The 25,713-nt window shown below is 39.5% G+C and overlaps 1 protein-coding gene across 2 annotated transcripts in view; it reads right to left on the bottom strand.

Annotated features, from left to right (window-relative positions):
- ds (dachsous cadherin-related 1) overlaps positions 1-25,713 on the bottom strand; it is a 430,815-nt gene that overhangs the window by 171,541 nt on the left and 233,561 nt on the right. The window lies entirely within an intron of this gene.

The raw sequence follows: 25,713 nt of genomic DNA, 5'->3' as shown, positions 1-25,713 counted from the left end.
CACGGGCAGTGTGGCTACAAGAGACGGCACTTTAGTCCCTCCAACAGATCTTGTGTTGGGTGATAATAGAGCCTGTAGCCTGATGTTATAATACTTCACTGATAATATACACAAGACATCCCGCCTCTGTCTCTTCCCCTCTGCCCCTCCTCCCCAATCTTCGTGAATACCATTTGCTCGCTTGTTTTCTGTCCTGCAAGACCGGCAACTGTACCATTCAAGAGCTCCTTCAGAATTTCCTCTCTTATAGAACCGTTCCGATTAACAGATTGCATCTTCTTAGTACTTGAATTCTGTGCAGTTTCTATTATTCTTCTTCTATTCCTTTTCATAATTCATAATTCAGGTCTCGCTTTCGATACATTCTTCAGTTGCATTATTATAGGCCAATTCTAATGGTGCCTGGCATGTAGTGTGTACTATGTTTATGAACAAACATTTTAGAGGTTTGAAAAAGAAAGTGTTTCAAAGGGTAACTTAGAATGGAATAGTGAAAATAAAGCCTCACTCCATCTCGGTACTATATCAAAACCGGGCGCTCTACCCCGTCCGATTTTAAACGACAGTGAGTGGTTTAAAGGACCGGTCTGGAGGTGGCCGCCACGAGAAAAATCCCTGTTCCTGATGGAAATCGAAACCTGGCATGCCAGCTCATATACAGCCAGTCGCTTTATCTAATATTCTTGCCTTGTGCAAGACATCATTACTGGTTTTATTTTCCCTTACAACTGGGCATGATTAACGAACATACGATATTTCAGCTGCCACTTCTTAAAAATTAAGATGCATTATTTGAATTATTATAACTGTTGTTGATGTGAACTTAACAGTGTCTGTTACCATAATCATCTATACGGTAACTAACTTTGTTTTTCATAAAACCCCTCAAAGCAAGAAATGGCTTAATGCAGGAGTTATCACCCTTTTTCGCTGGCGTACCACTAATTCTAATTTAACACATTAAATGTACCACTAACCAAATGCGTTCAGGGAAAACTTATTTATGTTAATATTAACTTTTGATTTTCTTACTTAGCTCGCGTACCACCAGTGGTACGCGTACCATAGCTTTAGAATCGATGGCTTAATGTAATCCTACGTCTTAATGTGACAGGCCAACTAAGTCGCAGTAAGTAAACAGCCACAAATAACGTTTCAACGATCTAGAAAACACGTTTCCAAAGAATTTACACATCTGAACGCGAACTTAGACGTCTTATTCAAACGAACTCATCAGATGTTTCTTGGAGATCTGGATTAAGCTTACATGGGTTTATTCAATGTATCAAACAGACAGAATAAGGAATACCACTAGAGAACAATGGAAAACTGAAGACTGTAGCCATCTAAATACGTCGATGACAAATGTCAAATCCTGCAATAGCAATCACATATAAAAATACTGCTGTATCATTTGTGACGACCAGTTTTCTCCTCCTTCTATCTTCAAGTAACCATGCGGCGAAAGAAATAAGGCAAGTGTCGAGAAACGAGGAGAATATCATGAAGCTCTTTAGCACAAGATGAATTGCTACCGGGGTGGCGACCAACAGGACCAAGACAAATTATGTGTAACTTTCTTGTAATTCCAACATCTGGTATAGTCACTGACGTCAGGCAATGGGACTCGTCGCGGGTATGCAAATGTTTGTATTAACTGAAGCAGTTGTTAGCCATTCCGATGCTAAGTTTTACGTAACAAAACTGCCTTGAAGATGACAGACAACCTTCTGGTATAGCGTGCCTTGTAGTCTCTCTGCGACACTACACGGCGTAATATCCCAGAAAGCTGTGTCATCTCCATGCTCGGTGCGTGAGAACTTCAAGCCTCAAGAAACTGTCTTGTACCTTACCTAGTATAAATGACAGCTCAGACATAGCTTCCTCTGATGAGCTGCAGATATAGCATGCATGGAAGAGATGACAAATGAATGTAACACTTTAAACATAAAAACAGAAAAGAAAGAACTATCTCAAAGAATTACGCGTAGACATGGTAACATTTCAAAACAGATCTTGAAGAAACACGGTATTGTGACATAAAATGGATTTAATTAGTCCCGGTTGCGGACTCTTCTGGACAAGGTAATGAACCTTTAGGTACCATAAAGGGAGGGAAATTTCTTTACAAGATAAACGACTATCAGCGTCTAAATAACAGCTGTGGCAAACGGAGATAATTATACTGGAGCATAAGTAGAATCCCTGTCGAGTGACAAAAGAGGCGAGAATACAATTTTTGTCTTTTATCCGAGAGCGCCACGGGACGCACACGCCGTCTGCAACCATTCTCGTAAGACAAAGAACTCTTTTTTACCCTGCAGTCCAGTGCTACTGTCGACAAATGCGATGCGCTAATATTGGGCCCTCTACATTGGGCAAATTTTATTGATCACGTTTAAGCCAGCTACAGAGAATACGATGTCCGATGCACTTAACGCCCTGACGAGTAATCGAACGTCGGATTCCAGTGGCTAGAACTCCAGTTTCTTATTTGGAAGGTCCTATGTTCGATTGGTGTTCCAAAGGTCAGATACTGACTGAGGTAAACTGCGGTTTTTTACAGCACATCGAAACAATATCCAGGATACGACATAACCTAGCCAATGAGAGCTTCCTTCAAAATCTCGTCAGTTCATCATCAACAGTCATCGTTTCATTCAACGACATATGTGTGTGTGAATTTCAAAAACCGTCGTAAAATAATTTGGGCAGAAACACGACACAGTACTTCAGAAACATGAAAGGCATTTGTGTTCTTCTTTTCATGTAAAATAGATCGTGCATATAATTAATATTCAGACATTTGTATCACATTACGTAAATATTAAAATAAAAAATAAAAATACAATCTTTGATTTACAGGCTTATATATTCTTTATAAAACAAACTAGTATAATTTAAGCAAACCACCGGTACACCTCAGAAAAATAGCTTTACAAATCGTAAGCCAACACTTGTTTAAATTTTGTTTAGAAAAAATAAAATTCCGAAATAATTATACTTGCAAGGCCAGCATATGTGACCACGCGACACGATATTAACAGTCACGAAATGGCCATCACATTTCCCTCTAAAAGAACAGAAACTCAAGCGACATAAAGCATTGTTCACCTACTTCCTTGTTTAAGCCAGATTCGTTACATGTAATAACGAGATAATAATTTGTATTCTGAAAACACACTTTCTATGGCATTTCCTGGAATATGTTAAAGACTTGGTAGTTCATATGATAATCTGCGTGTAGTTGAAATATTCCTGTCAGCTAAGAATCCGTCGTGTCTTCCTACAAAGATACTAATCGCAAATTTCCAGAGAATGAACGTCGTTGGAAAGATGCGACTGCAACAAACAGAAAGGCATTAGCATCTCACTGCATCTTCCGCTTCTGAATATGGTTGTTCCATATCAAGTCAACTGCTAACTTAAACATTTCAAATCAACAAGTATGTAATGCAAGCGGCATTGACATTGTGGGTCCTCTGGTTCTGAAGGGTTAAGTAGTGTTAAGTTTCCACAGCATTTGTGACTAACTCCGCTGCGGAGAGTCGCTGTTGCTCATTAGGTCAAGAAATTCTCTGCCTTTTATGCAAACGCTAAGTTCGTTACCACGTTCATAAGAGCCCTCCATTGGGATGTGTCCTGCGCCAGATGAATCCAGTTCACAATTTCAGGATCTGTTTCTCTACGACCAGTTTTTATGTGATCCTCTGTTTTGTCTCTCAAATGGTATCTTTCCTTAATGGTTTTTAATAGTACGTATGTATCATCTTCCCCGTCCGGCAATCCATTTATTTATTAATCACCTTCATAATATTTTATGTATCGTATAGGATAACCCTTCAAAGCCCAATGACAACTGTCACCATACACACGTCAGTAACAGATACTAAAGGTCGCCGATGTCTACAGCACAAGTTAGACACGGCGACCATGTTTGGTACTGTAGAAAATATTGGGCTGAATAAAACAACATGAATAAAATCCAGTTTTATTATAATCTTCTTACCGTTCATAACACCGATAGCCATACGTGAGACAGATAATACTCCTAAATGAATAAAATGTTCCGAATAAACAAGCCCGTTACTTCATAATATAAACTACTCTCAGGACTCACAAACAACTCCAACGTTGAAAAAATCCCACCCACCCCCACAACGGACGTACAGCCGAAGTTTTACACTGACCCCAGCCACAAAAACCTAAGGTCAAGGAGCAAGCCAACACGTTATACGAAACAGCGACGCAAATCTTACATGACAACAAATCCTTGACAAAGCAGCCTAAAAATGTATCAATACACGCTGTTTTGTGTTCACTGGTCTGCTGTAACGGCATCGTGCTGTCTGATGAATGGCATTTCGTTATAGAGATATGAAGCAGGGAGCTATTTGTTGATGGGACGTGAAATGTGTTTGGATTTGATTGTTGTTATTTCGGTTGTGACCACGGGCCGTGACGGCGAAGGGAGCACGACGAGTCACGACTGTGACACTCGGGAGTGACAGCTACCACCAGGGGTCCTCTGCCATGTCCTCCCGGACGATGCTTTGATTTCTCTTTATGCGACTCTTAACAGAAGAATTCAAACTTGGCTTCTGATCACATTTATCAAAACATGACGGGAATGGGGCCCCTCTTGCCAACACCCCCCCCCCCCGACTATTATTAATTGCAGAAACGCTTTTGATATACACAATGGCTTCAGTCCTTTTTAAAAATGAATTAACAACTAGCTTCATAATATGTACTCCCACCGAAAAACTACTGATGTGTTAGATCAAGAAGAATGAGACTGGAGGACCACAGGCTCGTTTATAAACTTTCGTCAGGAAATTTAAAGGAAGCGAGAAAACTTGAGAGATTTCAGCGTAGATGACATTGCCGGGTTCCCTGCAAAGAGGGAAATTTTGTCCCCAGCTGAGTGACTACTAACTTCGCCATGGTTCACAGATTCACTCAGCCTCTGCACACAGTGAAATAAAGGCACACGTGAAGATGTCTTCTGGGTTCTTGTTCCATGTAGTGTCATAAATATTTACCCACGTTTCTGAGGAATGCATTTAAAATTTACATAATGCTTTCAATATATCAGACTATATACAGCGGCATATGAGTCGATAATTAATTATTAATGTATTGGAAGGGATATGAAAGGAAACGGCCGTGGCCTAACTTAGATTTTATCCCGGCATTTTCTTGGTGGAACTGAGAAAAACGAGGAAAAACCTCAGTAAGAATAACCGGTCTCCGGAACCTCCCAGGAGTGCTTAATACTCGACCACAAAGTTCAATCAGCTTCAGAGGTATTTGCTGCCTCCATCATCAGGCCGATCGCCCTAACAGCAAAATACTTTAATGCATGTCATGTCGGGTAATATTTTTTTGTTGTCTTTGAAGCATTCCCATTCGAAGCATGCAAAATGATCTATCAAGCTCTGTAATTGTAATGGCAGCTTACGGTCACTGTTATGATGCTGAAGATAGAATTCATTATGAGAATGTCACTTGTACCTAATGTATCTGTTACTTTATTTTGTTTCGTTAGAACTAATGAAGAACAGTTTACAGTTATTAACAATCATTAGAAAGGAAGTAGGCTAACACCGCCATTCCTTGAAGCCCTCTCACGTCACATAGCAACAGCTGTCAATACCTTAACGACGTACGGGAGAACGCCATGTAATAAACTTCAACCGCAAGATATTCTGTTTGGCATTCCATTTCAACGGTGATGATTTTAAAGCCTGGGATTCTAAATTGTATTTTTATTCCACTGTTCTTTCTAATGTCCTAATAATAAACTAAGGATTTCGATCTAAGACAAAATATGTACAGAATGTGGAATATTACATTCCAGGAAACTTGGTGATTATGCAGCTAACCTAGAATTATTTCAGTGTTGATACTGAAGAAGGTTATGATGGGCTGTAAATGTAGCATAAATGTAAGAAACCGAAACACATTTAAAATTTTAAGTGGGGTAACTCATCGACATATGCACGTTTGGGAGAGTGAGGGGAACTAATAGAGTCATTCTTGAGAAGCTAACAGTTCCTTATCTATCACATAAGTTCTCCGCCTTTTGTAGAAATTGAAGGTTCACTACCTTATTCGCAACAGCCCGGTAATGGGCAATATCCTCAGCCAGGTAAATCAGCTACACATACAACAAACCTATTTTAAAATAAACTTTAATATTATCCTCCCATCTACTCCTAGGTCTTCAAGATTCCTTCCGGCTTTCCGGCCAAAATTCGTGCATTTCTCAACTGTCATACACGTCTAACATACTCCACCCTCTCAACATTCCTCCCTCTAACAACGTTCAGTGAAAGGAGCAAACTGACATTGTAATCTTTGCGTTTCAGATCGCAGCTTACTACTTCAGCAACCTCCAAAATTGCTTCCGAAACTCACATAGCTTGGTCTCCTCCTCCCATCTTAAATTTTTCTCTTCAAACACATTAATAATGACATTAATGATAATAATAATGTAGGTCAGCGGCACAAAAATACCACGCATGCTGTCGTACAGCGGCATGGAGGGAAAACCACAATCATTCTTGCCTTTGATATTCCAGCACACAAGAAAGGATCATAATATTAATAATTATGAAGAATTCGTCCTTTTCATGTATCAGTCAAAGTTACACTAATCAGTAATCTTCTTATCCGTGAATCCGGTGCAAATGTCGCGACAATTTTAATATGACATTTCATAATTATAAGGATCGTGAACAAAGATCGAGTAATGGAGTAGGGGTATCTGTAACTGCAGACACGAAGAAATATCTACCTGATAACAAACACCCTCACATCCCAAGGTGACCGCTAGGCGAACACGTCGAGGAAACAAATTCACGTCTCTGAGTTTTGATCACGCAAATCAGGGCAAAGGCAAATATCAATCAATCAACCTCAGAGATCAAGGTCACGGCTCCGTGAACTCGCCAAGCAAGTTACTAGGACCTCTCTCATTCCTGGTCATGCTGACTGGTGGTCTCGCAAATCTTCACGGAGACAACGCGGGACCTAAAATAAATGATAATTTTAGACTGATGTCTGATCCAGTATTTCTAGTCGGATGTGAACACTGGATTCTAATAAAATAGATATCCGAACAATAACAAGGGTGCAGGAATGTGTTTTTCAAAACCAGACATTTTTACTCATTTCTATATGGACAAGAAACACGTTCGGATATAGGACCTCTTTACATCCACCAAAGAAGAAAACCTGTCCACGAAAACATAAATACAGGAAGTAAGATGCAGGAATTCTAAAAACGTATCTCGGTTAGAACTTTCCCTGCAGGGTTTTATTCATAAAAGAAATTAACTTCACGCGGACTGTGGTCTTTTAATTTATGGAGGCGCGTAGTCTTCATGGTATTTACGAAAGTTTCGTAGGGGAACATCGAAACCCTGAAGATGGAGTTGAAAAAAGAGACTACCAGGAGTCACAGACCAGAACACAGCACCACATATTTCCATCGAAGTAAGAACCATAAATCTCAAATGTATTTCACGTTTGTATTTCTAAGACAGTATACAATCTCAATCCACATGGAAAAAATTAGAATTAAGACACGAAATGGCAGGGAAATATATTTTTACTGATATTATCAAAAGACAAAGATGTTTGGAGACACAGTCGGAGTTTCCGAGCGTGAGGTACATCGTTCTTGTCGAAAATGACAAACTGTAAGGGAAAAGAAGTATTGCAGGGTCAAAGAAAGAACTGGAAGCCTACACAGGTCATAGACCTCTTCTACGGAGCATTCACCGATAAAGACGAACGCATCTGCCACTTCCCTGCTCCAGGCAGAAACTGTTATGACACGGATAAGTTGATTTTATTGTTTTGTGGACCAATACTTGACTAATATCGGCAAAACCTTGCATTGATTGGCGGTGAGTAATGCACTTCCAGCCGGAAGAGACAGGAGCGTTCAACTTTTGCAGTGAACGCATTTTATAAAAGTACGAATAGATTCGTACAGTTAAGGAATGGGTTCACTCAAACACATTAGTTCAGCATTTCTGGACGTTTTTCAGTCCATAAACCCTTGGCATGAAAAAGGAGGCTTCACCCGTTTCAATGAGGGCTTCATTTTTGTCCCGATCAACGTGTACAAAAAGGCACCTCGCGTATGGGCTAATGAGTCACCGTCATTATTCTAGGATCACATGTACCTTCAGCTCAGAATGGCTTTAGTAACTGAGATTTCAGGTTGTCAAGGTGGCGAGTATGAGGATGGTTGTCTTCTGGTTTCTTGTGCCGTGTAGTCTGGTAGACGCCGGCCGCGCAGGTTACTCATCGTCCTGGTGATAGAGGTAGCAAGCACCTCTGAAAAGTCGGTAAACTTTAACCGGACTACACGGTGCAAGAACCCAGATGACAGCCATTATCGCTTCATTAACGGTTTCTGAAATGTAACATCATTACCACAAAGCACTATTCGGCATAATCCTGTATAGTTCTATCTCAAATGAAAAATGTACTGAACTTTTGCTGTGTAGTAGCTTTTGATCATATCTCCGTGCACCTTAAGGTAGATTCGCCGTCCTCAAACAGCCACGTCATGCTCCTCATTATTACAATAGAGACAGAAAGACCAAAGGATTGGTCCCAGCGCCGCGTTTCGTAGCACAGGGCTGTTCCACTCTCTATAACCGGAAATGACGAACATTTAAAATGGACATCCGATTACTTTATCTGAATAAGAAGTCGTAATTATCAATACTTATCACTAATGCACTAAAGGCTTATTAAAATTTTGATAAAATCGGTCTGGGCAGAAAAATAATATAAAAACACCAATCTGGACAGAACGCGCAAGTTTCTTGCAGTAATAGCTTACAACACCTGTGTTTACAAAACGCCAAAAGAAAGCAAAACGCTGTACAAAAGAATGTCTGAATTTTTATAGCGGCTCTTTATCGTAAGAAGAGGCATGTGTACAGATACGGATAACACATTAGCATAAAAAAGACGCACAAATGAAGAAGAAATTGAGAAAAATCAAATTACACAAGAACGGATTCAGTTGACAACCACAGAATTGCTGGGATAATGTCTTCTTTCCTTGAAATTCTTTCGTGCTTATAAAACTACCAAACATGATCCAGTAGAAAACAGCGAGTAACGTGTAAAGTGTAAAAACAGGACATACAAACAAGCTTAATACGAAGGCATTCGCAACATTCTGAAGAGAAATGGACTACATAAAGCAAAATGTGGAAAACATTATACCACACACCGTGAGGTCGTTGTATATTGCTCAAAGAAATTTTGTCAGTATTTATTAATTCATTTACAGTTTATTTAGCGACGCTGTCTAGCAACGAATAATACAAGTAACAATAACTTGGAAAGAACATAGCATATGGCATAATTTTAGTTACTTTCCTCACATTTGCCTGGACCGGCAGAGGAAACCCATGAAAACCCTCAGATAAGATAGTCGGCTCCTGGCTGAGATTTGAACCCAGCACCTCCCGACTGACATTCGGAACAACAGACTGCTTAACCACTTAATGTCTAGTTTAACAGAGGCGTGTTGTGTTTTCTTTGCGGTAAGAACTGAATTTTGAAATAGTATTTAGATGAGCTTCGTGCTTCATGACTTTAAGCGACGGTGACGATAAGATAACCGCGTGGATGGAGCCTTAGTCGAAAAGCAGAGGCTACGCCATTGGTACTTCCATCTGCGTCTTCGATGCGGCAGAGTTATTTTGCGCCTACTTTAACCCCTGCTTCGGCCTACTACTCCACTAACGTCTACTAAGGATTAGGCAGCCGGCACGTTCCTAAATATTCTCCTCGTGTGGACCAAAAGTATTGACGGTGTATTGTGACGTCATTTGGCACAGAAGTTGGCTCATGCGTTTAGCTAATAACCTTTCCAGTCTCCCTCCCGACCCCCAATGGCTGCAGCAACCCAATAACCGGCCAAGCCCCCACCACACCAAATGTTTTTCTTTAGAACTTTTCATGTTATTTTTTTAACTACCTTTGTATTCCTCTACTTGTGGTACTAAGTTTTCAGCGTTCCTGTCTACTGATAAAAAAATTACCTAAATTACCTCAGCAAATGGTGATTAACGGCAAGAGTGACCTAAGGTAAATATTTTGGGTTAAGAGATTTAGCTTTATACGCCACCGAATATAACGTACAAAGATAACTGTTACATGGAAAATGAGGACACACGTCTTTTTACACGCCTGTTGTGCAAATCCGTGAGTAATTGCACGAGATGGATTGATGATCAGCATACGCGATGATGCACAGAAAGTGCAAACTGCCAAAGTATACCTGAGCTAAAACCTATAAGGATATAGAATAAGTAAATTAGGAAGATATCCAATTCTGCTAGGAATCAGAGATGCCCCACACATGGGGAATAGCTCTAAATATACTTAACTCGCATGCGCGACCTATCGAGATGGATTGGCCCCCAGCTTTCAGGCTGAGTTTGTGGGGGGACCCCCCCCCCCCGAATGTCACAAAATGTTAGACCGGTATAGAAAGAGGTGATCAAACACGACGATGTGGTTTGTATATTTATTTGTGTGTGTGATTCATTTAACGACGCTGTCAGTAACTCAGACATCAGCCTACAGCTTTGAATGATTAATGAATAATGAATTTAAAAAGGTGGGGAAGAATGTGTTTGTGACCTGCCTTAAGAAACAACTCTGGCACTCCCGGAGGAACTGAGGGAAACCAGAAAAAATACTCAACCAGAATGGGCTGAGACAAAGTATGAAAATCTGTTTTATGGTATGAATTCGATTAAGGATACAAGTAGATTGTACAGGCGAATGCAGCTACATCATCGCAACTGTGCGCTACACCACTGACGAATACAGGGGACGAAACGCAAAAGTCCAAGTATTCTGACCCTTGGCACGCGATGCAGAAGACCACGATGGTAAAGGAGTATGAGGTAGGGAAAAGTAAAAACGTCACGAACATGCGAAAAACACGTTTGTGCAAAATCTGTGGCTAATTCCCTTTTAGAAGTAAAGATTATGAAACATATAAAGGTCTGTAATTTTTCTATCATCAGTCCTTACGTTCCAGTTCAGAAGAAAAGCATAAAACTAAAAGTGATAAACAATTTACAACAACAACAAAACTCGATTTCTAAACGTAGCGCATTAATTAATTTTTTATCGCCTTTTCCATTAAAGAACTCAAATCTTTAATTGAAGAACAGATAAGTGGTTTCAACGAAACTTTAATATAAGCCATGTTACAGCGGCAAAAAATAAAGGGAGTGGGGACCATGTTTCGGCACTAATCGTCCTTCACTGAGGACGGAGCCGTGATCTTTCTCAGTTCCTCCGTAGCATTTATGCCGAACGTCGATCTAGTGTAGCTGACACACTTTAAGCACCTCTAAACGTCGGTAAACTTCTATCAGACTGATCGATGCAAAAACCCATAAAACAGCGATATCCAAAGCTGTTTAATATTCATGGGATCCAGGATTCAAATCTCCGCCGCGAAGATATATTTACTGATGCAATTCATGGCTTCTCTTAATCCCCGCAAGTAAATTACAGAAAAGTAAGCCAATGGTAAAATAGGCCACGTTTCTTCTCTCCACATCATAATACAGGGCGATTAAATCAAGGGGAATGTAGCGCACTCTGAAAAATGAGAAATATGTACAAGGCATTGATTTAAAAATATGAAAATGTTATTTCTGAAACCCTTGAATAGTCGTTCAACGTTAAAATTCATCTTACGAAAATGGTGTGTAAGAGTGTGGGCTGACTCTGTGATCCAATGGCTGAGTCTTCGTAATACGAATATGAATCTCCGTCTATCATTCAAAGTACACAACTTCTTGTATAAACGAGTAGCTAATAATTTCTCAACTCTAAGATTAAGCGTAAGGAAACGATCAAACCATGTTATTACATATTAAAATATACAAGCCTGGACACACATCTGTTGGGCGCAGGCCTATGCGTCTGTCAAATAAAAACCAATTACAACAATTTTGACAACAATAGGATGGTTGGCGAAACAAATAACACTCTAAACTTGCACTGCGAATATTCCCAAAGCGAATCTCACACCATCTTGTACCCCGGTGGTATAGACTTATATAACCCTCTAGTAGAAACGATATTCTTAAATAATCTTAGAATAAATGAATCCTACAGATCATCGTCAGCCATCAACTGCTGTGACGACTTCAAGTTAGGAAATTTTGTGTTACTTCTCATTCGGACGCTTAATTGGAATGAAGGAAGAAATCTAAACACATTTTGCAAAGAAGCTGCTGAAGATACTTGCGAGTGCGTAACTGACATTTGTTTATTGGTGTATTTAACTTCACTTTTAGTAGCTCAAATTATGTCAAGTCAGATAATAAGATGATGAATGAATAATCAGTTATAATATACAACAAAGCGGGCGCGGGATGATCCAAGGCATTAACCCAGAGACATTGAGGAAAACCAAGAAAGAGCCTCAGTTTGGATAGCCCCTCTCCGGGACGAGATTTGAACCGGTAACCTCAGGTAGATAAAAGAATAGTATTAAAATCGATCTTTAATAGTTGATTGGTCAATCAGTAAGTTTGTTATTCAAATGGCTGCCTAATTTGTTACTGAATCAAGCGGTCAGTTTATCAGCAGGTTTGTTGGTGAGACAGCCAGTTTGTTAGAGAGGTGATTCGTCAGCCAATCAGATCCTACCTTCTTCATTTTATTTGTTTGTCAATCACTTAGACTCTTACTTAGCTCTTTAGCTACTTAGCAATGCGTTTATCAGATAGTTGGCCAGTTAATTTGTTAAAAACTATTTCGCCATTGAATCAGTTTTCTAGTTGGTCAATCACATTGTTTGTTTAATCAGTCAAACATTTTGTATTTTATCTTGTTGGTCAAACGGTTTGTTAATTACTGGTAGATTAGTCGGTCTGTAAGCTGATTAGGCGGACAGACTCTCAGCTTTTCTCAGTCATACAGACTCTCCATTATTTCTGGGTTCACTCACAGATTGGCCGAAATTTTAACAATGACCTCCGTGTACAATGCAACACATTTCGCTTCTCTGACAAGTAGGCCTACTCTCTGCTTTTCTTCAGTATAATACTATATTAACCTCCATATATTATTATAAACTGTATTCCAAAACATGGCTGTAAGGATGGGTGATGCATTGCTCCAGTTTCTTCCCAATTCGTAATTTACATTCATTCCATAGTAGGATGCTATAACATGTGTAGCTGGAAAAACGTCGTTAAATTATGCAAAGTCAATAACAGAAGCAAGCTCAGACAAAAATGGCGAATGCTGAAATGGAAGCTGTGTAATTTCCCGTACTTTTGACCCCTAGTGGTGACGTATCACGCCCTTAAGCAAAATAACATAATAAATATATTCAACAGAAAGAGAAACAAAGTGAAAAATGAATTAAACAAAATATCTCATTAATATGATAACATTAATGAACTACTTACTCCTTTTCATTGTCAATTGTTCAACGTATAACTGAAACGGCTGTGTTAGGAGTCAGCAGCCGGCTGTGTTAATTAGCAAATCAATCAACCGAACCACAGACTGTCGACTTATTACACTCCTGCACTGAGTCTAGAAGATGCATATTAAACGAAGATTGGGAATAAGAAAGGGGACAACAGAGAGAGAGAGAGGAAGACAGATAAATAATTCGACAAGGAGAATGTAAGAACGTGATGAGAGAAACAGAGAAAGATGGGAAACACAGCAAGAGAGAGATGAGAGATTTAAATGCGTGATAAACAGATTAGCCATCTGCGGGACGGGATATGAGTGTAGTGTGTACAACGACCGTGACGCGGCGCTGGTTTCCAACCCGCTAATGGGTAAGTTATTACAAGAATGATGGGAGAATAATATCGCGTGGGGGAGAAAACCAAAATAAAACTCTTCTTATTGTTATTATTTTAATTTCATTATTATTTATTTTTACTGACAGTTGAATTGTAATGATATGGACACAGGAGAGTTGCTACATGTTTAACTGGCTGCCACGGACATCACGGCATTTAAACTGTCTCTTTTTGGAAGTGCTGAGAAAATATACGAGTTTTTAAAAATAGGTATACCACGTTCATACATTCTTCTGTAATAGCAGAATCTTAGAGACGAAAAGGGAACAACGAAATACTAATTGCCTGGCTTTCACAAAGGACGTGGCATGTAACGCCTGTCGCTCACTGCCTTATGCCAACGAAACAAGTCCCAGAAAATTCATTGCCCCCCCCCCCCCATCTTGGCGGGGTACAAGACGCTTGTGAGATTTTGACAATTTATATATCTTAAAGTTCTGACATGAATCAGCCAAATTTTCCCATTATTGCTGGATTTTACATGTGCATAAAAATAACGTTCCAGGCAGCCAGTATGTAATATTGAGAGGCGTATTTCCACACCCACATAATTCTACCTGTTGTTTTATATCTTACGGGTTTAAAATTCAATTATCGCCATACAGAAAAAAAGCTTACAAAGTTTTGAGGGGGACATATGGACTAGAGAGAGAGAAAAAATAGTGTTATATTAAAGCAACTAGCTACATACAGCAGTTTTCTTCAGAAGCTAACAGTCGGCTACCGAGTCCTCAAACTCCTGGACTCTTTAGCCAAACGAATTTTCATTACAATCTTCACATAATATTTCATCATTTTTAAATCAGGCGGAAAACGTGTCCTAGTTAATTTCAGGTTCTCACGACGACGAGTATGAAGATAGTTGACTCTTGGGATCTTCAGCCGTGTAGTCTGATATGCATCTCTGAAACGCCAGTCAGTGCCTACAAGACTACACGGCGCAACATCCCAGAAGATATCCATCTTAGAATAAATATCCTAATTGGAAAGAAAATCAGTTGCTTTAAAGTCATATTGAAGTTTCATACAGGATGCACAAAACTGTTATTAAACGAAGCATGCGTCAGCATCAATAGCTGATTCATAACTTTGCCAAAGTGTCTGCTTCAGTTTAGTTTTTTGGTTGATATTTCAATTAATTACCAAAATGATGTAACATTCCAGCCAAGCTATCAGGAATCATCCTATGTAGAATTCTTTACGGTAAATCAAATTGTGGGCCGCGCGGTCTGGGACCGTGGGTTCGAATCCCACTCAAGGCATAGATGTTTGTCCGCGTCTTTCTGTGTTGTGCTGTCCTATAAATAGGTAGAGGCCTTGCGACGGGCCGATCCCTCGTCCAAGGAGTCCTACCAAATGTCTATAGATCAAAGCCAACGAAAGTTGGGACCCGCAGATGCTCAAGGCACTGAAGAACGGGTCGTCTAAGTATCTAAGTAAGTAAATAAAATTATGAGCGAACAGGAGCAGATACGAATGTGTACCATCACTCATCCTGAAGAAAACGTCGGTCCGATAACCGGAAAAATTGAAATTTATATAATTATGACTTATAAAACCTGCAAATTACTCTTGTTTCGGTTTACTAAAATCGTTGGCACGCTCAAAGTTGTTACGCATCGTCCACAGTTCCGAAATGGCAGGGTAACTGGATCCAACGTAACAGGTGTATGTGTAAGAAGACTGTACGGTCTTGTTGGTAATTGTCAACGTTTCGGAGAAACAAATGATCGAAACCAAAAACATTATAATGATACTTTATGAACACGTGCAACTGGAATTAAAGTATAAAGTTAAGAAATGGTGAGTTAATGACGAATGGACATAGAGTGACAGATATAAAAAAACAGAACCGATATAAATGAGAACGTTTAAGTCCCTTAGCTGGATGTACATGGCCAGATAAAATGCCGAACAACCTGATGCAATTAAAGCTAAGTTCTGATAATCGTATTGATTTCATTTGAACAACAAGTTTTCGGTTGGAACTTGTGTTATTATTTGAATTATTCACGTTGATTTCAGATGCAACTTAATAAATTCTTATTTGCCTGTTGTCCCGGATACGTTTGTAAGTTCTAAAGACAGATAGGGACACTGAAGTCACATAATAAAATATGGGTACTTAAGAAATGTGCATAAGACAAACTGAGCTGAGAAATGCCTGTTATATAAAATCAGACGTGTCATTAAGATGGTGGCCTCTTGTCTGTATATGCCTTAAACTCTTAGGTGGAGGGGTAGAATCAAAACCTGATAATTCATTATTTGCAGCCAGAAATGCGAAAAACATTAATCCGCCTCTATTCTGAAGTAAACGCACAATACGTGACGTGCATTGCAGAACGTACTGTCGTTGACAAAACACTTGGCACAACAAACCTTCTTAAGATTGCTAGTCCGCTAGTCAGTCCGCTTCAATACAACCTCCAGCCCACAGACACCACCAGCATCAACATCAGACACTCGCTCTGAACATCCTTAACATCACGTCATTGTATAACACCAGGCTCTGGCTCTTTTCGGCTTCAACAATACAAACACAGCGCCCTTGTGAACTTCCTACGTAGCAACACATCATTCATGTAAAATATATACTACAATGCCTAACGCGAAATCTGTTTAATGCATGTAACACTATTAAAAAACAAAATGTATTTCAGAAATAGCTGCTACACTACGTACCTCAGGGGCAAGGTTTGTGTCAGGTGAATAGAAGTAAATACTTTGTAAAACTGTAAATCGATGCAATAATAATAATAATAATAACAGCCACCACAATCTGGTGAAATAAAAATATATGTGGGACATGTAGCACGCAAAAGAAATTAAAAACACGTACAATACTGGTCTGAAAAGGTCATGGAAAGGGACAACTTGGGAAAACTAGACGTAAGATAATATTAAAAATTTCCCAAATAGTGTTAAGGGTGTGGAGTAGATCCAACTGGCCCCGAAAAGGATTCAGTGGCAAGCTGTTGTGAACAATGTAACGGGTCATTCCAGCACACTGCTCAGCAGTTGATAAAACATCGTTAAATAAATTAATAAACAGCCTGAAATACTTTCATTAGGATCCTGAACATCTCAACCTATTAGGTTGGTGTAGGGTGACTCACGACCCACTGGTTGTACATCTCCAATACGGTGTTCGTATTTTCTTGTTCAGAAAAGTACGCGTGGCATAGAGCAGTGGTATTCAACCTGGGGTACGCGAAGACATCTTAGGGGGTACGTGAAATTAAAAAAAAAATATTTTATGATAAACACTGAATAATCAGGGCCAGATTTAGGGTTAGCACAGGAGAACCGGACGTAAGGACAATCGATTTTGGAGATTATATACTATGTATAACTTGAATTATACACCAACAACTTTGGGGGTACAAAGTTGAAGAGAAATTATATCTGGGGGTACGCGAACAAAAAAGGTTGAATACCACTGGCATAGAGCACAGTACTTCATGACGTGTTTTGATGCACGAGTGTTGGCGTTTAAACAACCTCTCCCTGAATAAACGGTCCTTCCCAGAAAAAGTGTTGTCATGAACAATACTAAACAAGCCGCCCTTGGTAGTCGGATGTCATTTTCGAGTCACACAAGGCGGTGCTTTGAGATATTCTTTTGTTTCACTCGTTATATCTCCAACTTAAATTCAATCTTCAGCACAAATTTGTTTCTACATACTTACCAGTAATTACGGGCGTCATTATTATCCTTACTTACTATGCAAAACAATCGTCAAAGTACGTCAGTCGAAATGGGTAAATACGTAGTACAAAACACTGTCATGAACTACAAATGAGAGGTTCAAACAATTACCATCTTCCATTCACTGAGCATAGCTAATGCAGTAATACAATGCGACACTTCCAGGGTTGAAACAAATAAATTACGGCTTCCGCACAAATATACTGCAAGATCCTTGTACCTAAATACCACAAAAAAGATCTTGGAGACAAGAATCAAAGTGTTTTAGATTTCGAAACTAGAAAGTAGGAGAATAAAAATAAGAAAAGTATTACCAAGTAATGGGAGAAGATAATATTAAATGTTGCTGTTTCAATATCACGTGTGCCTGCTCTGTTTACAAATGCGCCACTGTAAAAATAGCTGACTTCTACCTGATAACTCAAGTCTGATACAATTAGCTAAAATTGTAGATCGCCTTTAAATCTTTAAAGCACGGTGATAACTTATATGTACTACCTACTTTAACATTTTACATAATGTGTGTTGGGTTACGTATTTTTTCAGAAGAAAGCAGCGGTTATTTTCCTAACAGCATTAAACATTTAATCTTTGCAATTTAAACGCGCTGTGTTTTCTTTGTGGTATGAAACATTTTTTAAATACTATTCGGAACGGTTTGGTACTTCACACGATTAATCCCACTAAATTGAAACATATTCTTTCTTATATTACACATCAGAACATTCTACAGATCTGTCTTTGTTGTTAGGAAGTCCTTCGCTCTTGAACTTAACCTTTACTGTGGAGATAAATCGATACATCTTTCTCGATTCCCAAGAGAGATATCTGAAAGGTTAATTTCATACTCTAGAGACAGTGAGGAGTGTCACAGACTTGAATGCAGTTCAAAAGTTCACTGATTTAGGAAGTGATAACAACGTAAACAAATAATTACGCCATGAAATTGTCCAAAATTAATGGGACTGAAAGCTCTAAATGACCTTCATCAACATGCAAATTAAGATTTATAAAGCTGTATTCCTTTTTTCTATTCTGTTAGTTTATGTACATAGATTTTTATTTTATTTTTACCTAAGTCCACTTTCTCTGGATTATGGGTCTAGCAAAGGCAACTTTTGTATATATACGCTTTAAAGAAAGGACATGCAAGATTCAGACTGGTTTTATAGAAAGCCAAATGCATAGTGAAGGCCTTGTAAAAGTTGCCTGCTATAAATATTGTCACTCCAGCGTACAAGCCATGGACCTGTGGCCATATATAACACTGTCCCAGCAGTAGCGGGTCCATGCTCTGCCTCTCTTTAATCTCCACCCCACCCCCCACCCCCCACAACTCCGGTTCAAACAGACCAGCACCCAACTCCTATCAATTACTAATGTATGCAACCGTGAACCGGAATATAGGAGGTGCAAGAAGAAGGAGACTGCATCATCCTAACATTGTATCGTTTCAGAACTGCAGTGCAAATTAGCAACACTACACACGTTCGGAAAGCTACAGCGCATAGATTTTATCATCTATCGTTTCTGTATGATGGTGTACCCAAGTTAAAGTAACGTTTAAACATGTACACATAAAACACACACATACACTACCAGAATGCACCGGGATTTGTTAAGTTAAAGAGACATATTATGTTTTAGTCAAGTACGTAATGAAGAGTGGACTAGGATTTTATTTCGTATCTGAAATACCCAAATAACAAAACCTTTACACTGTATAAGAAAACAGCTTATTCGAGATAATCACAAGAAGCATCTAAAATAATTAAATTGCGAGATATTAATAAAGGTAAGTGAATAACAGAAGATTATCATACTATGTTCTTTCCTGACACTGGAGTATCGAACGGTTCCCCACCAAAATTTTCTAAGCATTTCTAGTCTTGATGTCCTTACTGCATACCAGTACTTATAGGTTACTACATATCACTATCCTAAAAACATTAACACGTTTTACCCAAAAATTATTTCGTTACGCAAGATCCTAAACCAATTATTAACTTATTTCGTTCTCCTAAGGTCGAGTCTGGCATTAGGGATAGAATCACATAAAATAATTCAGCATCCGATCCACGTTTATACTGTTATCTGTGTATTGCACGGAACATGCATACCTCAAAGAAAACTCAGAAACACTTTTTTAAGAAGTTTCGTCTGGCAATATACACACAGAAATCTAAATACATGTTCATGTTTCGTTACCAGAACAAAAATCATAAATTATAAGTTTAATAAACCCTTAAAAATGTGGAAAATTTCAAATGGACGTCACATGGCACTTGCGAATGCACGCCGTCACAGAGCTCAGAAACCTTGTCTCCCCGTCTGCTGTTTAGAACCGTAAAGATTAACATATACAGAAATATAGTTGTTCCTTTTCGTATCTTGGTCTCTCACATTAAAGAAAGAGCACAAATTCAAGGTGGACGAGAACACGTTGTTGATAATGAAGTGACAGCAGACTGGAGACAACTGCATAATGAGGAGCATCATGATCTGTATCTTCACCGCAAAGGTGTATTACTAGGATGGACGAAGAACGGGGGAGGAGACTGCAGCAATTCAGAAGGAAAAGGAGGATAAAATGTGAATTTCTGATTATGATTGGAAACTCTGAAGGGAAGAGACCGGGCGCCAAACTTTGGCGCAGATGGAACGATAATACTAAAATGAAACTGAGACAATTTGGTGGTAAGTTGTGGACTGGGTCCATCAGACTCAGGTTAGGGATCGGTGGTGGACTGTCTTGAACGCGGCAGTAAAGCTTTTGGGTTCCGTAAATAGCTGGACATTTAAAGATGGTTGTCTTTTGGGTTGTAACCGTGTGCTGTGGTATAAGTTTACCAGCGAGGACCTCTGAAACTTCTATCAGGCTACACGGCGCTACAACCCAGAAGACAGTCATCTTCGGACTCACCGCCGTGGAAACCTCAAATCCTACTCAGCTGGAAATTCACTGACATGCGGAGTAACTAATAACAAACTACCTTCTCAGGAAGAACTCTGCTTATGGAATTAGTTACCTATCGCTGTATGTTAAATGGCGCTAGTGTTCTCACAGCCAAAATGATTGTGCTATTGTAATGGGGAATTACACAGTTTAATGACGGCGATGTGCTCAACAACATGACGATCTTGTTGGGTTTGTAAGACTGATGTGAATCTTACCGGGGGATGCACCCGGGATAAAAACCGCTCTTTCGAAATTCTACAGTGTGGTGGACTGTCAAGAATAGACAGTCAACCTGATCAAAGCGGAACACGGTCGTACAGTCGCCATAATCCGTGGATGTTTTGTTGCAACAGAACGTCTGTTGGATTCAGACACGTAATATTCTTAAGGCACGTTGTAACACCGCAAGCGAGCGGCAATTGTTTTCGCAGTAGGCCGGCGTGTGCTGAAGATACATTGCAACCCTAAATTCGAAAATCCTAAAAATGGAATGTGCCAACATAAAGAATGATGAACGAAGGAGAGGGACGGTTTAACTGCAGCGGATTGACTTCCAGACGGGAAATGAACACCTCTGGCAATGCTTGATGGAGGGTAACCCAATGCCAAAGCACGGTTCACTTCACCTAACCTCACATAACACTGTTGCCACGTTTCATTCCCCGACTGGATGGATGGATAGGTAGATAGAAGACAGATAAAGAGAATAAGGCAGTAGAAATAATGAAATAATTGCGGAGATACATAGCCCCCCCACCCCCTGCTGTGTGGAAGTGAGTCACTGCAACGATCTCTGATAATGGCATGCCGTCGCAAGAGGTACTATTGGCAGGGTGGGGTCACCCAGGACTTCGCACTGCACCAGTCTGCATAGCCCAGAATGTTCTCTGCAGCGAACAGACTTCGCTGCATGACTGACCTCACTCTTTCGTGCTTATCGGAACAGAACACAAAGGTAAAGTTGTGCCTAGACGAAAAGCTGGAAATTGGCAAATGTTCGCGATCTGATGCGAGGTTTGCGGGTAGATCTCCGTGCGTGGTCGGACGTGAGTGAGATCAGGGTATCGACACCGAAGCAACAAAAAAATTGAAGTTTTCGTGGCGATGAATATGGTAATTGTGGTTTTCTGGATTGTGACGCTGTAGTATTGTATAGCCTGAAACTTCAGGGCGATGATGATAACAAATGACAAGACTACACCAACTCACGAGTCACTACAAGTCACCACGTTTCAGAGGTAATCGCCCTGATGATGGAGGCTGAAGGCTACTTTCAAATGTCAACATGTTGATACTTTTAAGGTAGTAATCTGTGTTTACACTGAGAATCATACGAATCCCATACATAAAAGCAGAATTATTGATTGCTAAAGCAAACGGTACATACAGCTAACATTGGGCTCTGAAGCGTTCACATAATAGAGAATTTTCCTACTACATTGGAAAAGACGCTAATCTCTCACCGTAGACATCTGAATACATGCCCATAAAGGGCTCTGATAGGCGACGTGAACAGTGTACAGTGAACACAGAATGGAAATGAGGGGAAGAAATACAGCGAATATTAGCTACGCATTGCCGACAAATACAGCGTTTGTTCACAACAAAATTCAAAAGAAAATAGCAGCAACTATCAAAACATGTCAACTTAAAAATGAAACATATTAACATTAATCTCAACTTAAAATGTCAGTGAAAATAACCCATAAATAGCCCGAATCGAAAAATGACAAATACATGCGATTTGAATTTCATAGGGTCCAATGTCTAAAACAGTCTTTTGAGTTGTGATGACATGTAGACTTGCAGATGATTACTGCTGTTTCGGAGAAACTTCGATGGCCGCTTAGACTAGACGACGTCACTGGCCAGAAGACCGCGCCGGGACAAGGACGTCATGAACACAAACCGCTGACGATAGATCGTTTAATATTCTTCATGAACAAGACAAACCATCTCACAATGCTATACACCGTCAGACGGTCTCTTCGAACACGAAAACATTCTGGGTAACTGGCAAATGACACATGAGAGACTTATCTGTGGTTTGTATCAACGCCAAATACATCGCCCTCTGATGTCATTCAATTCTTACACGGAAAAAGAGGGCGTAATAATAATAATAATAAAAGACGATTATAGTCATGTTTTTTGTGTTGCATTAATTGCAAAAAATAAAAATTTGATTGCCTTTGATGTCTGTGTTTCAATATATAAAGTGGTAAGTATAAATCAAATGAGATAGATTAATAGGATTATATAATTACTGCCGTGCAGAAGCGCGTTTGTAGAAGAAACATTACACTACAGAGGTTAGAACTGAATCTTTAAAACCAGCAAGATGTGTCATATTTGCTGACACGACTCGTCAATAAACAGCATTATTACTTTACACCACTAGCACAAACACTTGAACATAACATTAATCACCGGAAACGATATAACAAATAAACTACAGCCCAGGCCGATGATACGTCGAAACAGGGCTGAACAGGATCTCAATGCTATTACAGCATTTGATAAACCTATAATCAATAAGTAAATATGTATTTGATTTCAGAATGTTCCAGTACACAAACTGAGAACATCGATCCCACATTCTTAACTCTAGCAGTTGATGTAGCGTTCACAGTATGGATGGATTTTTATTTGTAACGTACATGGTTCGAATCTTGGAGGAACTACAGACTATTCTTGTATTTTACATTTCCTGTCTCTCCAAACAACGACAGAACTTAAACTGGCAATGACTTTCTCCTTTAAAATCTTCACATATTTACAGTAATCATAAAACTTTGTGTCGTAGTGTAACAGCATGGGGAAGTACCTCGATTCTAATACCAATAATACATAAACAATTATTTCGATTTACGCGTTTCGAGTTACTCGCTTTTTTAAGTAATGCGCCGCTGAGGATCAGACGAATAAGTCTGTGGGCCGGAAGCAACCATGGCGGCGAATCGGAACAATCATGCATTTTTTATAATCTCACGGCCCACTCCCCTCAAATTTCGACCCCGTCTCTTCGGTCCACATTCCGTCAGGTTAATCGATCGCTACAAACCAATCAGCTTCCATTCCATTCCAGCGCTTTCCAATCGTCCTATTGAATTTTCCCTCTTCCTGTCCAGACTTACTGCCCGCTACGTGCCGCGGCCCACATGCTACAAGCCATAACACACAAAGGCATACGACAAAGACAGAAAGAAAGCAGACAACTGCATGTTTACAAGATGCTATACGTGGTACTATTACTAATGATCAAATGTTTTAAGGCCCGCAGCGTGTTACTTTGACAGTAATATCTGTGAAGCAAAAGCATTGTTCGCTATTACGGAAATAAAACAACGAACTGATCTAAGTCATCGTTATTATTAGTTATTATAATCATCATCCGTAAAAATGGAGGCGACACCTTCCGTACGACTAGTACCACTTAGAAGAGTGAGTTGCGTCACAATCCCTAAGACCACGCAAATCATTTTCACTTCTGTTAGAAGCGAATACGCCTCCTAACGCATTACTGTCCAACTGCGTCACAGCGAAAACTCAAATATTAATATCTATTACGAGTGCAGAGATTAAAAATGCGTCGAGCCTTTCTACGAAGCTCCTAGAAATCTTCATGGCGTGGTACTTAAGGACAGGGACAATCTTAACTTTGACGATGTCGGTCTTCCGGGTTTTTGGGCTAGGAGTTAGTTTACCAACGTTTCAGACGTCATTGCTGTCTTCATCATCAGGGTGATGAATAATTTTTCCCGTATCATTTTTGTTGAAGTTCCACGAACCCAGTGCATACAATCCCTCATTATCTTTCATCTCACTTCAACCACATGTTCATACACGAGATAATTTAGCCATTGCCTAAAGGTTTCATTTGCAGTTTTCTGTGGGATTATGCAGGCGACCTTCATCTATACGAAGGCAGGATGGGCGACCTCGTAACACGGAACACAGAAATGAATGAATTTGCTCAAGCCAGTGGCAGAACGCAATAGATGTAATAGCTAACATTTCTGCGCGACTTCATAACTATCACACCAATTCGTGCTTAGTATTCGGGAGGTCCTAGATCAGTATAATGACCCGTAGACTGGCCGTACTGACACGGTTTTTTTTGGTTTTCCTCAGTTACTCCACGAAAGTTCCGTGTTGTACCTTAAATCGGACCACGATGGCTTCCTCACAATTTTTCTTCAATTCATTATTCATTAATCGCCCAGTAATTCGATGCTGTATTGTCTAAACTATCAACAGAGTCGTTTAATAAACAACATACAAATAAGATAACGATCATACGCGCGCGTAAGATGGGTTAGTCAATGTCTGAGTCTGAATACGCTTTATATGATTTAAATCACAGAAATTAAATATTTTACAATGTGAAGAATAAAAAAATATATCATACAAAATTTGCATAAGCAAAAAGTAACCATAAAGGAAGATGACGTATATAAAATTTCAAAGGATCCACTAGACATGCGTGTGTATGTACTCAGACTTCCATTCTGTTGTGATTCAAATTATAAACAAATGACATTATGCTAACTGCAGTAGGATCTGATTCCCGATCTCTCGGTAGGTCTCCCACAAACAGGGTCTCAAGGAGTGGGAGGATATTGTTTTGTCGGCGAACTTTGTACAAAGCTTTCGCTTCTTCAGAATTCCCACCTGCATAACATTTACATACATTTTATTATAGATATAAACAACAGTGGAAAGGCAAGCCCTACGGGTCCCTTCATAGAATCTCTCTACCCTCAAGCCTATCTTACAATGGTTTATCGTATGAAGAATGCGTGTATCATTGTACCCAGGTGCCCTCGTTAATGTAAGTTATTTTAAATCTGTCTCAAATGTTCTTATGCAGATTATATAATTCTGAGCAAAATGTATTAACAAATTCTCGAGTAGTGGAACTCCATGGGTCAATACTGCAAATATAAGAGTGTGCCATTGGCACAATCCTGAGACAGTTCTATTAACTTCGTGTTCTAAAAATCTATCTTCCTAACAGCCATCTCAATATTATCTCCCTACCTCGTTTTCTCTCTTCCACGTTGACTTCCAGAAGAGGTTTCCACGAACAAAATTCTCTGTGCCCACAGAGTATTTATTATTATCTGTGTACAATC

This window comes from Zootermopsis nevadensis, unplaced genomic scaffold (assembly GCF_977971745.1).
Source record: "Zootermopsis nevadensis isolate Lab colony 2312 unplaced genomic scaffold, Znev_1.0 Znev_ptg000020l, whole genome shotgun sequence".
In the NCBI taxonomy this organism is placed as follows: domain Eukaryota; kingdom Metazoa; phylum Arthropoda; class Insecta; order Blattodea; family Termopsidae; genus Zootermopsis; species Zootermopsis nevadensis.
Note: the sequence above shows the minus strand (reverse complement) of the source record. Positions and strands in the feature narration are given on the sequence as shown.